Source organism: Mauremys reevesii, linkage group 21 (assembly GCF_016161935.1).
Source record: "Mauremys reevesii isolate NIE-2019 linkage group 21, ASM1616193v1, whole genome shotgun sequence".
NCBI lineage: Eukaryota > Metazoa > Chordata > Testudines > Geoemydidae > Mauremys > Mauremys reevesii.
In genome coordinates, this window is record NC_052643.1 from 948,132 (window position 1) to 963,909 (window position 15,778).

A 15,778-nucleotide genomic window follows, 5' to 3' on the forward strand; every position below is an offset into this window, starting at 1 on the left:
TGGGTGCACCCACTTCTCCCGGTGCCTGCCCAGGTACCCCCAGGTCAGCTCAGCAGTCCGGGCCTTCTCTCTGGGGCCTCACAGCTCTGTCCCTGGGCTGCTTCCTGCTACTGGTCCCCTTTTCTTCCGGGGCCTGCCAGGTCCCAAAGCCGCCTCTCTCTTCTCAGGAGTGACACAGTCTCCACTCACGCCTCCCTTTCACCTGGGAGCATTTGCTTTTTCCCAGCAGCCCCTTCACCTTTCAGCTCTTGCCCAGCTGAGCCTCCTTAATTAGCACCCTGATCGGTAAATAGGCCCATCTCAGCTGGATTGAACTCTACATGGTGAGTGTGGGGGAAACATCCCATCACCCACCCCCCACAGGCTGTACCACCCCTGCAACCCCCGGATGAGTCCCCCCCGAGGCAGTATGGAGTTACCAGCTTTGAAATGCAAAAAAACGGCACCCAACCCCTCCACAAGGTGAGCCCACCTCAACCCCAAGGCAACTCCGTAACCCCCCCTTCAACAGCCACTTATAGCATCTAGAGAGAGCGCACCTATAGATAAGCTAGCATCGCACATCTCCTCAGGCTCGCGTGACTCAAACCCTCTCTTGCACACTTGTGCAGTGCACTCGTGGGTTGGTGGGCAGACAGCTGCTGTATTTTCAACAGTTTAGATCTGTTATTGCTTAAACTTCAGAAGTGGGGATGGCACAGCATCTTTAGCGGGATACAGAACCTATTAACACTAGATATCCTAGTGTATTGCAATAATAATACACTAGATATCCTAGTGTATTGCAATAATAATGCAAATCTTTAGACCCAGCGGATTAAATTATTTTTCTGGCAACTGGCAAATCCATAAAAAACCAGCCAGGCTGGTCAAACACCAACCAGGTGGTAACCCTAAGGCAGTATCACCCCTGCCCCTCCAGGACGAGTCCCCGTCCCAAGCAGGCCCACACCTGCCTCCTGGGCTGAGTGCCTTGGGATCTATCACACCAGGACTCAGATTACCAGTCAGCCTCGCTCTACAGTGCATGCAGGAATGGGCTGGGGGAAAGTGGCCTTTGCACTCTCCAAGTTCCAGGGCTGTGGCCCCAACCACAGCACCAGAGCAGCCTCAGGGCTGCTGAAATTTATGGGCAGCTTCCTACGGCCCTCTCTGGGCTCTGGGAATGAGAGAATGGCCACAACGCCATGCCCTCCTCCCTTCCACTCCCCACCCAATAAGTCCCCTGTGCCAAGGGCTGGGAGTGTGGTCAGTGCTGGGCTGCTCCAGCAGCTCTATGCTGGGGTAACCCCTAGGCAGGGGATATTGGGGGCAGGGAATGGCATAAGAGGGCTTCAGTGGAATGGAGAATCAGCACCATGGAGTCACCTGCTGCTCACAACACAGCGCTGTTGAATGGCTCTAGGCACAGGCGTCCTGAGAGGCGGCCAATTCCTGTCTGCCAGGGAGATCTTGTTAATAAAGCTAGACAAAGAGCTGAGAGGGTGAGAGGCAGGGGAGAGGGAGTGAGAGCGCGGGTGGGGCGGGGGAAGGAGCCTTTCGATCAAGATTCAGCAGGTTTTGGAAAGTGCTGTGTTTGCAGAATTCAAATGGCGAGTGAAACAAGCAGTGAAAGGAGGGGAGGCAGCAGCTGCCAGGGGAGTGAATGTCCCACTCCCTTCCCCTTAGTCTGCCTTTGTCACCTGCCCACAATTAGCCACAATTTATCACCCCAGGATCCTGCAATAAGTCACTCAGCAGCCTGAGACTGGCCAGCCCCTACATTTCCAGTGCCTGGAAGCCAAGCAGGCAGACAGGGAGTCTCTTCTTTCCCAGGGAAAGGCAATTACCCAAACTCAGACACACTGGTGTGTTTGCTGGGTGGAGAAACTGCTCCCTCCCAATGGGCTGGGCCTCCCATGCCAGCAAAGAGCTACCGTTGTCGTCACCCTCATTGCAGAACAGCGAGCACGCTCCAGGAGGGATGGACAAGAACTAGCCCCAAAGGCCACTTGAGGGCAAGGAGTGGCCCAAATAGCCACTCAAGGGCAAGAACCAGTCCAAGCCGCTAGCTGGGGGCAAGAACTGGCCCAAGTGGCCGTCGGAGGCCCGAGCAGATCCCTCATCCTTGTTTGAAGTTTGACAATGCTCATTCAAGTTGTTGCCACACTCCTCCATGGTTCTGGCCCTGCAGGGTCTCCCGGGGCTAGACGTGCTGAAGCAGCGTGAGGGCAGCTCCCATGAGTTCTCCAGCCAACTCCATTTGCCTTCACCCCCCTCCCAGGTTTCTGAACATCCCAAGGTGTTTTGTGACCACAGGAACTGCCAGACCCCATGAGACCCAGGGCCCATCCTGCTCAGTATCCTGTCTCTGACATTGGCCAGGACCAGCTGCTCCCAGAGAAGGGCAAGAGAGCCTTGAGTGGCTATTTGGGCCACTCCTTGCCCTCAAGTGGCCTTTGGGGCTAGTTCTTGTCCATCCCTCCTGGAGCGCGCTCTCTGTTCTGCAATGAGGGTGACGACAACGGTAGCTCTTTGCTGGCAGGGGAGGCCCGGCCCATTCCATGCCCGAGCCTACTCTTCCCCTCCCCCTCTACCCCCCGCTGCCCAGGGGCTTCACAGAGTCACTGACTGTGGATTTGGAAGGTTGTATCTGACTGTAATGTGTGCAATTCATGCTCTGTCCATTGGGTCCATAAGGGAACAGAAACAACCTTCATGTGCCGTATGTAAACACCCACCCTGGGGAGGATTGGTGAGGCACAGACTTCACCCATTTCCACCAAACCCTCCCTGAGCTTCTCCAGCAGGCAAACACCTTCGCAAGTGGAACATTTCAAATTACAGACCAATCCAGGAATTTTGCCCTATGCTCACAAACATCTGATGGGCAGGGTTGAACTCCAGTGGATACAAGGTTCCTTTAAATCATTTCTAGGTCTCAGTGAGGAAGCAGAGAGGCCTGGAGGATATACCTTCCTTCCTGTCTTATTCAATGAGTCTTCTGAACATGGTCATTTCTATAGGCAGGTAATAGCAGAAAGAGAACCTGGGGACAAGGAAGAGTTATTGGTTGGACTGGGTGAAGAAGTTGCAACAAATCATCATTTTAGAGAAAGTATCCTCTGTGTTGGCCCACGGATTCTCTGTGTAGATGGGCATTCTCTCTGCATTTCTCGTTCTATAGATTGAAAGTAATTATTCTAGAATCAGGCTGTGTTCCTTAGCTGTCGCTGGCCAAAGCCACATGGCATCTTTTCTGATTCCTAATTGGATGGGTTCTCAGACACAGCTGGCATGCATGCTTGCATATGCAAATGTAGAATTTGGTTCCTGCTAGTACTCAAGCAGGGGACTTCAAAATTTGCTTTCTATGAATGTTTATGCCAGTAAAACTGGATTGCTCCTGAGTTCCTGAAAACTGAGCTCATATGGGGCACAGCCGGGCCAAAGCAAACACTTTTAAAAGTAGGAGCCAATAGTCACAGAAAATGTGCATTGTTTGCCTGGCTCTGCGGCCCCAATCCAGCTTCCATGGAGCCAACTGGAGCAGAATCAGACCCCGCACTGTCAGGATGCATTATCTACCCGTCTCCCTGTTGGTGCAGAATTGCTCCCGGGGGTATGCAGTGGCAGGTATGCCTGCTTGGAAATGGTTCAGGCAATGGGGATTGCGTCACTTCCCTTGGAAGGGGCAGGAAATGATCCCTGATATTCACCTTTGTTCTGTCTCTGCTCAGCTTTGTCCCATTACCATTAATAATGGCCCCTTGAATTCCCTAACGAAGTCCACTCCTACCTTGCTATTATTACACCCTTCAAATGCTTCTCATGCTTCCCCTCTTCATTGTTGAACCAAGATCCATGCTTAGGGCCAAATGTTGTTCTCAGTTACACCAGTATAAATGTAAAGTAACTCCACTGACTTCCCTGGGGTTCCTCTAGATTTGCACTCACATCACCATGGGATGAGTTTGGCTCTTGACTCTTCATACCGATCCCTCCAGGCCTGGCTCTTCTCTCCGTATTTCCCTGGTTGGTTGGTGTCTCTCTCTGGCCTCTTTACCATGTCATCAGAGCACCTGAGTTCATGTCGTTCCTGAGCTGATGTGCCAGAGCTGAACGCAGGGCTTCAGGGCAGGGCTTCCCTCACCAGAGCTACAGAGAGGGACTCTTGTCTCCTTGTTCTGCACATACAGCCTTTCCCCCCTCATAATCTCTCATCCACTCTCACGCCATAGCCCCTCTCCTCTCTGAGCTTCCCTGGTTCCCCCTCAGCTGAGGAGCTGGGCTTTAGATGATCTTCAGGTGCATTAGCTGCATCTTCCCTGGCTTTTATTCATTTGCCACCTGATCCAGCATCCACTGACATTAGCAGCAAGATTCCTGTTGACTTCGCTGGGCCATGGAGCTGGTAATTTCCTGTATAGATTTCTCCTACAAATGACAAAGCAGGGATGGCTGATCTCACAGGATCTGACATCCTCAGGCTGGGCTCAGCATGACCTCCCTCTTTGCACACCTGTCATTCTGCTCCTACCAAATAGGAGCACCCGCCTGCCAACAACCTGGTCTGTGCTGCAGCTGGAAAGTTCCCAGGCACAAGGACTCCAATTGGTGGACACTGGCCTTGGGAAAACATTCTCCTTGATGTCCCCACAGAACGGAAAGCACTTCGGCTTCTGAGATTGTGCCTGAAACTCCCCCACGCAGTTTGTGGCACTGGGGACTGTGCCTTCAGGGGCTGAGTTTCCCAGACAGGGAGTCTGGGAGGGGTGCTGTGAAACTCTTGTTGTTATGTACAGCTAGTCAGAACCAGACACCAAATAAAACAAAGGTCTGGCAAGCACGTAACCACTGTGTGATCACTGAGCAGAACGCGGGACCAGGAGTAAAATGAACTCAGAAATACCCTCAATAGAAGAATGGGGCAGTTAAAAGCTCTACCAGAGTTGAAACTCTCTGGAAATGCGGAAGGTTTAAACAGCTCTTGACTCTGTATCAGCAAGCAAGCAATGTGTCTCAGGAAAAAGGAAGTCAGTCAGAAGACAGCTTTATTCCTGACAATAGCTGATTTCAAAGCACCTGATGTGTTTAACAATTCTCAGTTCACTCAGTCAGAGAAGGCTAAATATGATACAGAAATGTGAGGAGTACTGCATGCCATGTACAAATGAAACACGACAGATAGATTTTTAAATAGCAAGTACAAGAAGAAGGTGAAACGATGCATGAGTTTGTTACTGATCTGAGGCTGAAGAACCAATCTTGCAATGTTGGGGGGCTAGCTGAGGCTTGGGCTACAGTTAAAATTGAAAGCTACCTAGCTACATCACTCAGGAGCGTGAAAAACTCACTCATAGGAGCACCATTGTTAAGCCAGTTTAGATGTGGCTTGGTCAACCTAGCTACCGCCACTGGTAGAGGTGGATTAGCTACATACAATAGGGTTGGAAGGACGCTAGCTCTGCACAATTTCATTGTAGTGTGTAGATGTATCTTCTCGCTCCTCCAGATTTTTGACAAAATAGAAAATGATCCACCGGCTTTACTGAATCTTGCCTTCACTTCTTTAGTGAGCTGGCCATTAGAAGATATTGCACTTCCAAGATAAAGGAAGTCATCCACTCTTTCGTAATCTTCTCCATCAATCAGACCTCCACGACTGTTGACAACATTCTCCCCTCTCTCCCCGGTCTTGCTTTTCTGACCAAACAATACCACTGTCCTTGGCAGCAGCCATCACTCGTCTCATCACAAAGTCTAGAACAATACAGAAGAAAAGTGGGGATAATACGCTACCTTGCCTTATGCCAGTAGCAATCTTAAATAATCTCTGCTGTCTGCCCTGACACAGCATGCAGACTCTTCGTACAAAACTTTTATCAAATTAACAAACCTTGCTGGAATTTCATATTGTCTCGGGAGCTTTCAGCGGGTTTATCTGCGGACACTATGAAACACTTTGATAAAATCGTGGAAGTTAACAAACATCTGCTGGTATTCTAAGCCTTGCTCAATAAGTCTTCTCAAGGTGAAAAACTGGTCTGAAGACAATCAGCTGGCCAAAATCCAGCCTGTTCTTTCTTGTGAACTTTATCGACAGCAGTTTTCATCCCATTCAAAATGATAATGTATTAAGATGAATCTGGTATTTTGGTCTATTTTTTGTATTTGGAAAAATTATTAAAAATATAAATATGAAAAAGTGATCATGCAAAACACATTTCCAGCTATAGACAGGAGTGTCACCCCTGTCCAGATATCACAGATAAGGTGATCTCTCATTTTAGAGATTTTATAGATGACACCTCTTCTCCAATCTTCAGGACAGATCTCTTTTCCCCAAACCATTCTGCACCACCTGCACAGGTAATTCACCATCACTTCCTCTCCAGCTTTTAACATTTTGGCACCTATCTTATCATAGCCTGGTCCTTTGCAACACTTCATTTGGTTTATGGCCTCAGTTTCTTCCTCAAAGGTGATTAGTTCTAGTGATATAGCTAAGTCCACTATTTCTTCACATCTCTCAATGCACATTAGTGGCTATAGCTGGCTGAAGACAGCCTGGTAATATTCCATCCAATAGGCTATTTATCCTTTCTCCATGGTTAAAATTGTACCATCTCAAGCCTTCACAATGCCACGGTTCAAAAATCGTGATGTCAGTAGTTTAAATACTAGAAAAATCTTTTTAGACTTCCCTCTCTTGTATGCCTCCTCAGCTTTGCTTGCTTTGTTTTCCAGCCATTCTCTCTTCTGGCTGACCTTTTAACTTCCTTGTCTTTGTCCACATATTCTTGTTGCAGAACAGTTGTTTTACTGCTGTCTCTCTTCTTTAATTCTTTCCTCTCTTCAACAAGACTCCATGTATTTGATTGGACCCATTCTTCTTTCTTAGGTCTTCTCACCCCCACTGCAGTCGTGGCTACATCCACATGTGCTTCTTTGAAAAACTGCCATTGTTCTTCTACGTCATCCATCAGGGTCTTTAACTCTTCAGATCTATTGCAAAGCTGTTTTGGGAAATGCACCTTCATTGCTGGATCTACTACCTTAACCCTCTGCCTTGCATGGTGCTATCTTCTTTAGTTTTATTTTGATTATCCTAATAGCTAACAAGAATAACTAATAACACTTCTAACATCAGCATTTGCATACACCCTGGCATCCAAGAGTGATCTTATCCAGCACCAACTACTGGCAACATGATCAAGCTGTTTTTGTGTGAAGTCATCATGTGATCTCCATGTCACTTTATCCCACTTCTTCATCCTTCTACAGAACCAGACTAACACGGCTACCCCTCTGATACATGTCACTTTATGTCTTTCACAGTGTGGAAATAGTGTATCCTTGCGGCAGAGACTGCACAGGCCACAGAGTTCAACAAAACATTCTTCATGGTCAGTCTCAGAAGTGTGGCAGATGGTGGAATTGCACATAGATTCATAGATTCCAAGGCCAGAAGGGACCAATGTATCATAGAAACATTGACTATCAGGGTTGGGAGAGACCTCAGGAGGTATCTAGTTCAACCCCCTGCTCAAAGCAGGACCAAACCCAACTAAATCATCCCAGTCAGGGATTTGTCTATAATGTAATAATCCAGTCTGACCTCCTGTGTAACACAGGCCAGAGAACTGCCCCAAAATAATTCCTAGAGCAGAGCTTTTAGAAGAACACCCACTGTTGACAGGACGCTGACTGCATCCCACCCCTGTTGTTGAAGAAGACTCTTGGGAATTCTTTGGAGAGATTGTGTAAGGATCAGGCCTTTTCCTGTAGCCATATTGTAAAGCCCAAGGCCTTTGTCTGCCACCATATTAGGAGAGCAGCCGCCATGAGCTAAGAAGCGGGAAGTCACAGCCTCACATTAAAACGATGTCATATCGGGCTGAGAAGAAGCAGGGCCGGCTTTAGGCCAGTTCGCCCGATTCCCCAGAATCGGGCCCTGCGCCTAAGACGGCCCCGCGCCTTAGGTGCCTTTTAAATTTTTTTTACTCACCCCGGCGGCGGTCCGCTCCGGGGTCTTCGGCGGCCCCGCTCCCTGGCCAAAGCGCCGGCCAGAGTGTGGCAAGCCCCATGGCCCTGCTCTCTCGGCTGGAGCTCCGGCCGGAGCGCGGCAGCCCCGCGGCCCCGCGACCCCGGCCATCGTGCGGCAAGCCCCGTGGCCCTGCGACCCCGGCTGGAGCTCCGGCTGGAGTGCGGCGGCCCCGTGACCTCGGCTGGAGCACGGCAAGCCCCTCGGCCCCCCTCCCCCGGCCGGCAATCGGAAGTGCTGCCGAAGACTGGGAGTGCCGCCCGGTGAGTACAAGCCCTGCCCCCAGGAATCGGGCCCCGCACTTGCTAAAGCCGGAGACCCTGTCCTAATAGCACCCACCATCACCAGATAAAGAAACAGATCTTAAGATGGTTAAAGAAAACTTAGTTTGACAGCATCTGTCTGGCAAGAAACCACTTCTCAATAGCTGTGGTTGTGAAATCCTCATTTCTTATTAGTTTATCTTTATGGTCTCCACTTCTCTATTGTTTGGCTGTATGGTCGCTGTCTGGTTCTTTGATGTTTCTGTCTGTTACATAATTAATTTTGCAGGTGTAAATTAATTAAGGTGGTGGGGTAGGATTGGTTAGAGAATTTTGTTACAATATGTTAGGATCGGTTAGTAAAATTTGAGTAAAATGATTGGTTAAGGTAGAGCTAGGCAGGACTCAAGTTTCACTATCTAAACTGGGGTCCAAAAGGAAGTTATTTGGGAATCAACTCCAGGGCACAGTCCCAAGAGCAGAGCTGCCAGACCTCAATACTATGCCAATGACACCGTGCAGAAACTGGAGTCTCCCAGATAACCTGATCCTCACTGGCCATCAAGAAAAGTTCATCTGTCTTACTGGGAGTGGTGAGCACTGTATGCGTAGTGTGTGCATTCTGTTTTGGTGATTGTTAATGAATAGAGGTTAAGTAGGATATTACTGTGTATAAGACCCTGTAAACCCGCAAAAGATGAAGTCCGGAGTCCACAGGGAATGAGTGTTTACCTGGAGCCCGGAGGAGTAGAGCTCAGAGTCCAAAGTAGAGCCTGGAGCCTATGGAGGGGTAAAGTTAGGTGCCTTTTGCCTGGAGCCCTAGGAACTGGGAAAAGATGGGAGTGCCTAAATTAACCGCATTACACCTTGAGCCCTGGGAACTAGGTAGAGGTTGGTGCCCTAGAGTGTGCAAGTGACAGAGAATTTTGAGCAGGTAACAATTGTGTAACCAACGTGGAAGTGCTGTCCTGCATGGGTCAGCAGATTGTAGACTCAGTAATTAAATAGAGACATTTGTGGTAGTTTGGCCATATCACCAGGCTCTCCAGTGACAGAAACACAAGTATCAGAGGGGTAGCCGTGTTAGTCTGGATCTGTAAAAGCAGCAAAGAATCCTGTGGCACCTTATAGACTAACAGACGTTTTGCAGCATGAGCTTTTGTGAGTGAATACCTACTTCGTCGGATGCATGTCACAAGGTATATCTTAGATTGAACTGGAACAGAAGTCATGGAGGACAAAGCAAGACAATGGAAGAGGGTGCTGCCGTCATGGAGACAATGTATGATGGAGTCTTGCTCTGCACAGCAAGCTTGTGGGGGGAACAGGCAGCCTCATTGCCACCAGCCACAGGAGATGCTAAGTCTGAGCCTAAATTACCTACAGTGATGGAAATACTGTTGGGAGCATCACCACTGGAGCATCCAAGGGGTAAACATGACCTGAGTCTCCAATAAGGGACCAGATTAGGATTGGGGTCTGGAACAAACAACTCAGACAGCAATGACTGAAAGACCCAGAATTCACCCTTGACCAAACAAACAGAATCTGCCAAGCAAAGGAAGTCACCCAGTCCAGAGTAAAACTTAAGGAGGGTGGACAGTGCTAGAGAATCCAGAATATCATCAGAAAAGACTTGAGGCAGAAAGGCATGCTGAGCTCAGTGTTGGAATTCAGCAAAAACATCGCACACACTGTGACAACCAGCACAGGCCAACACACTGCCCAGCATGTGGGAAAAGATGCAAGAAATGCAGTGGATGACATCACTTTGCAAGAATCTAGAAGCCGAGGCACAGCGTGCACAGTCTGGACAAAGAGGCCGCCAGAGCACCCCTGGTGAAATGAAGTCTCTGTCAGAGCAACGGACAGCGTTGCAGCAGAAGATGAGTGGGTTGTCACCTTGAAAGCAAATGGGACATTTATTAATTTTAAGTTGGTCGCTGGTGCACAAGCCAATGTGTTGCCAAAAACACTGTTAGTAACCCTAAAGGAAAAGCCACAGGTAGTAAAAGGTAAACAGGTGAAACTCAGGGCTTAGAGTGCTGAGTTTATCCCCATTATGTATGGCTAATTAACAGCTTGGAAAAGATACAATTTGTAATATACCAGGGAAAAGAGCACCCATGATTGGGTTAGAAGTGTGTCAAGCCCTTGGTGTCCTCAAGAGAGTGCACACATTAGAGAGGCAGGAGACCAAAGCTATTGAGGAAGAGTTTGAGGACATCTTCTAGGAGATAAGGAAAGCTCTCAACAGAGTAGAAGATAGAGCTGAATGAGTCCAACCACCCCACAATTTATGTCCCTAGGAAAGTCCCCCTGTCCCTAAGGCAGAGGCTAAAGAGGAGCTGTATAGGATCATTGCTCTGGGAATCATAGGGCCAGTAGAAGAACCAACAGATGGATACACTTTTTGGTCATTGTCAGAAAAAAGACAGACCCCTCACTTGTGCATAGACTCAAATGAAATAAATATGTTAAAGGGGAACATTCACCATTCCTACAAGGGGGGAGGTTTGGGGGGCATTTGGCTGATGCCATGCACAGAGATACACAGAGATACACATATACATCGACACACACACGGGGGTGCACACACATGCACAGAATAGTGGAGCGGCAGCTCTGTTACACTTAAGGTGGAGTGTTGCTTTCTGCTTAAAGTAGGACTAGTCTAAGTTCTCTATAATCCACAGGCTGATGTGGATTGTCTTGAAATTTGCTGGGCCGCATGGGAGTGGTGGGTGCTGTTCGCATCTACATTTACAAAATCTGCAATTTACAAAATCATCTCATGCGTCTAATATTTTTGATGTGCACCTGGCTCGGATCCTGCCCAGACTGCACTCAGTCGTTCAGGATTCATTTCAGCTAGTGCACGGCACCCAAGGCATTAGTCAGACTGATACTAGAATGCTGCATCCAGTCCTGGGATCCACGGTTCTTAAAGGATGTGGAAAAACTGGAGAGGGTGCAGAAAAGAGCCACAACCATTATTCAAGTGCTGGAGAAAATGCCTTACAGTGAGTGACTTTACTAGCTCAATCTGTTTAGCCAAACGAAAAGAAGGTTAAGAGATGACTTGATTACAAAATATAAGAACCTTCCTGGGGAGAAATTACCAGCTTGATCTGCTACATGACCGGAGGGTCTGAAAGATCTGTATTTTTGGCCACATGCCTTAACAACTGCCTCAGTGCTGCTGTTCAGTTGAGGCCAGTATAAAACATCTCTTGCCCTTCCCTTAGATTTTTCAGTCTCTAAATTAGCATCTTCTATGCTTGTTAAAGAGTTATTCTGTAGCACCATATGGATCACCTTCCTGGTTCCTTTAAACAAAATCCTGACTAGTACTGAGCACTCCCCCCTTAACTTGATAATAGGGGCTGGGCACATGGTGTCCCAGCTGCACTGTGATAACAGCATTAATTACGTTCTGCAGGGTCTCTTCCCGAGCAGTATCCCCAGCAATCACAGTCCACATTTGGTCTGAGACTAGGCAGCTTTTTTAAATCAAATTGACGTGCAAAATCTAGCTGTGGACTTTACTCCACTGCACTTTTGTCAAATGCTCTGGAGAGTGTGTCTGCAACCACCACATCTCTCCCAGGTTTTATGCAATTTGCAAATCATACATTTGTAACTGAACAAATTCTGTGTTCTCAGCGGTCCGGGTGGGGGGCAGGGTGTTTGCCAGGTCCCTTTTGGCAAAGGCAGTGTGCGTTTTATGGTCAGTTTCAGCTAATGCTGGCATCCCATAAATAAAGACATGAAACTTTTTACACCCATGGACTAAGGCCAAAGCCGTCTTCTCTGTCTGAGCGCATTGGCACTGAGGAGGCGGGAGGCCAGACCCCACTCAGTCCTTCCTGCCCTCCTCAGAACCACTCCCTGTCCTCCCTGTCAGTGCCCTCCCTGAGCCCATCTCTCTGCTCCCCCCTCCCTTGGTTACGAAGCCCAGAGAGATGTGCATGAGTTCAATCTCCACACTGGAGCTGAACTGCTCTCAAGTCTGGGGGCATGATCCAGGCCTCCTTTCAGAGGCCTCCCCTTTCATTGCATCAAAGGCTCCTCCTTCCCTGCCCTGTAATGGGCTTTGTCATCCCCAGGAGCTGAGGAGAGAGGTTGGTTGAGGACCTGTTTCTCCTTCTCATTTCCAAGCCTGCTCTATCAGAGGAAAGTTGCCCTGGGTTAGCTAGATGGATTTTAAATTGATCTAGTGACAGCAGCACAAACCCCTTAGAGAGGGGCTCTTAAGCTTGTTTAACCCTTTCCTGGCATCACTTTTGTTATGTTCACAGCATACACACAGGAAAATTAGCTAAAAACATTGCATGGAAGCCTGCCACATAACATGACTATATCTTAGAATTCAGAACGATAACACACAAGAACCCCAAAACAGAGAGATAGAAACCAGGCTGCTCCCTAAGGCCCCAAAACACCACTCACTTCACCTTGCCAGAAGCTGGGTCTTTCCAGACTGACTCTGTTCACACACTTTGCTCCAGAGCCTCCTAGCCTGTAAGCAGGACCAGGGAAGGAAACATCCCCCCTTCTTATCGTGATAGCTTGCGATTCCAACACAGCCAACACCGTGGTGCTGTCTCTGGATTCTCAGAGCCCCTGGGGCATTTGGCTCTGCTTAAAAGGGTTGGTGGTCCTGACTGTCTGACTGTGGAGCTGGAGCTAAACCATCACAAGCAGAAGTGAGATGATTGCTTTCCGGTCATATCTGAGCATCAGATGATATTGGCATCAGCAGCTGGTGCTGCTACTGGCACCTGTTTGGGCTCTCTGAAGCCCCTCCTTGCGCCTAGGCTGCAGAACCTGAGCCACAATGTCTCCACAGCTAGTTTGAGTGCTGCAATGTGGGCCCCACAAGTCTGAATCTGCTAACCCGGGTTCAGCTGTGTGGAGGAGCCCTTTGTGACTTGTCTACGTCACACAGGAAGTCTGGGATGAAGTGGAGAATTGTCAGCACAGAGATCTGAATCTTCCCTTCCCCATGGGATGGGGCTCGGCACATGGCTGCCCAGTGCCACATATTATTCAGCAGATGTGACAATGTCCAACCCCCTCGCTTACTGGTTAGGCCTCTGCGAGGGGAACCCTAGTGAGAACGGGGCTATGGAGAGATCTCAGCACAGACAGTAGGGATCCCAGACATTCCTGGAGGCATGGGAGCTTCCCCTTCCTTCCCCTTTCTGCCCTGCCCTCCTGGGGAAGTCAGGCCTGGCTGTGCCTTCCCGGTGGGTGCAGAACTAGGGGTTGCCTTGGGAAGCAGGCGAGCAAGGCCAGGCCAGACCAGGCAAGAAGGGTGTTGGCAGCTCATTCTCTCAGCCCTTGCTCCACCTGCCTCATTCACATGCCCTGATTGTGTGAGAGGCCTGTGGGGTGGGCTGGCTCCGTTCAGCCCTTTCTCTCAGGGAGCGCGAGGGGCATTGTCTGCCGTGCGGAAGCTGGACAGCTTTGGCTGGTCCCTTGCAGGGGGTTGGGCTGTCCTCCCTGAGATTAGACACCAGAGAACCGGGAGGCCAGCTTCCCTCTCCAGCTCCTGCACAGGGAGCTGATTATCACGACCTGCCAGGGTGGTTTCCCAACACCTGCCTCTGACAGCCGGCACCAAAGAGAGCAGTCGGCCTATTGTTCGCGCTGCCATTCGAGCTAAGAGCCAGCGCAGATACAAAGGCTGCCAGCACCGCAGCCCATCCTCCCCGGCAGCGACTCCGGTTACTGGCATTGCCCGCTTTGAAATGATACAAGCCTCCTCGGGCCTGGGCGCTGGCGGGTGGAGGCCAGGGGTGGGTCTGGCGGTCACAGCTCCCAGAGTCCTGGGTTAAGGGTCAGGCTGGTACTCAGGTGTGCTCCAGCAACTTGGCTAGTGGGGTCCCTGCTTCCCCCCAGGGGGTCCAAGGAACATGTCTCCCAAGGAGGGGGGCTGTCACTCCTGCTGGGGAGCCCTGGGCCTCAGCATAAGCTCCTGCGGGTTAGAATGTCTCCCTTGCTCTTACCCTGCCTTGCTCTCTATGGCCAGTCACTGAGCCCCCGGTTCCCAGCACCCCACAACGCCTGCTGCCTCCAGTTGCCAGCCTGAGACTGCTGCCATGGGGAGAGGTTCCCATAGAGAGGTGCAGGTGCCTGGCATGCTTCCTGCCCTCTCCTTCAGGCAGCGCAGGGGGCTGCCTACACACAGATCCTTGTTGGCACTTGCTTTTGGGAGGAGCATCTGGCACCCTGCATCCTGGATTCCTGCCAAGCTGTCTCCCTTCACGGACGGGATGAGTAACCAGTTCTGTGCTGCTGGAGACTGCTAGGAGGCCCCTGTCCCCGCCTTGCATCGTGAGAGGGGATCCCTCCCTTGACCCTGAGCTGAGGGGGATTGTGTGGGCATGCTGCCACCCTGTCCATTACCATATGAGAGTGACAGGGGGCAGGGAGTTGGGGGATCCTGGAAAGCGCTGTCTCACCAGTTGTGAGGTAGGCAGGGCATGTCTTCTCTGCACCGGCTCTGCACAGCTGCCCCGGGCTATTGCTGCTGTCAAAGCGACTGGGCGGGTCAGAGATTAAGAAGCAGCCTGTGTGTGTGAAACCTCAGGTGAGATCTGAGAGCCAGGCCCTGTCAGATCAGCCCTGCAGGAAGCAGACATCAATGTCTGGCTGCACAGACAGCTGTGAGGGGCACACTCGGGGGACGGTGGGTGGGCTGGGGTGCTCTGCCCTGGCAGTAGAATGTCTCTGGGAAGGTCCCGGATGGTTGAGATGCATGAGGGATTTTTTCTCCAGAATGAGGCCTTCCTGCCCTGAGCCCTCCTGTCCTTCTGCTCTCCTGCCCTGGGTCTGCTCCACCTGATGTTCTGGGTTTTCACCTACCTGTCATCTTCTGCCTGATGCCTGTCTCCTCCCCTCCTGCAAAGTAGTGAACTTTGAATTACTCCATATTGACAAGAAAGTCTAGAGAGTTTTAAAACTTCCCTTTGGCGCTGGTGACAGGACCAGGTCTGAGCAGCAAACATTGGCATGGCAGGACTGTGACATCAGAGATAACCTGGGTAGGAGAGTAGGGCCTAGTGGTTAGAGTCAGGGCTCCTGGGCTCTGTTATGGGTTCTGTTAGGGGATTGGTTGTGGGTTATGGAGCCTTTCATTGTAGGTTGGACTAGATGATGCCTTTTTTGACCTTAAAATATATGAATCTATGAATAATTCTGCTAATAACCAGACAGTTGACTCTAGGGTATTTGCATATTATAATCCTACTGGAGGAGAAGCTATACAAGCTGTATTTGAAAAACACCATTTCCTGCCAGTGGCATCCCATGTATGAGATCTCAGCCTCCCATGTCATAGCAGCAAGTGGTTTTCCCCCTGCTCTAACTAACAAGTCACACAAGGCACAATGACACCAATGCAACATTAAGGACACAGCATGAAAATTCGTGTTAGGTGGTGCAAGACTGAAGGTTGCAACAGTAACATTCATCTGGCTGC

General features: G+C 49.9%; 1 long non-coding RNA gene across 1 annotated transcript in view; it reads right to left on the bottom strand.

Annotated features, from left to right (window-relative positions):
- The window catches only part of LOC120387638, a 30,410-nt gene extending 15,124 nt beyond the window's left edge, over positions 1-15,286 (bottom strand). The window contains exon 1 of the long non-coding RNA XR_005590266.1: positions 15,163-15,286. This is a non-coding gene — a long non-coding RNA (uncharacterized LOC120387638). The remainder of the gene's footprint in view (positions 1-15,162) is intronic.
- Positions 15,287-15,778: the final 492 nt, after the last annotated feature.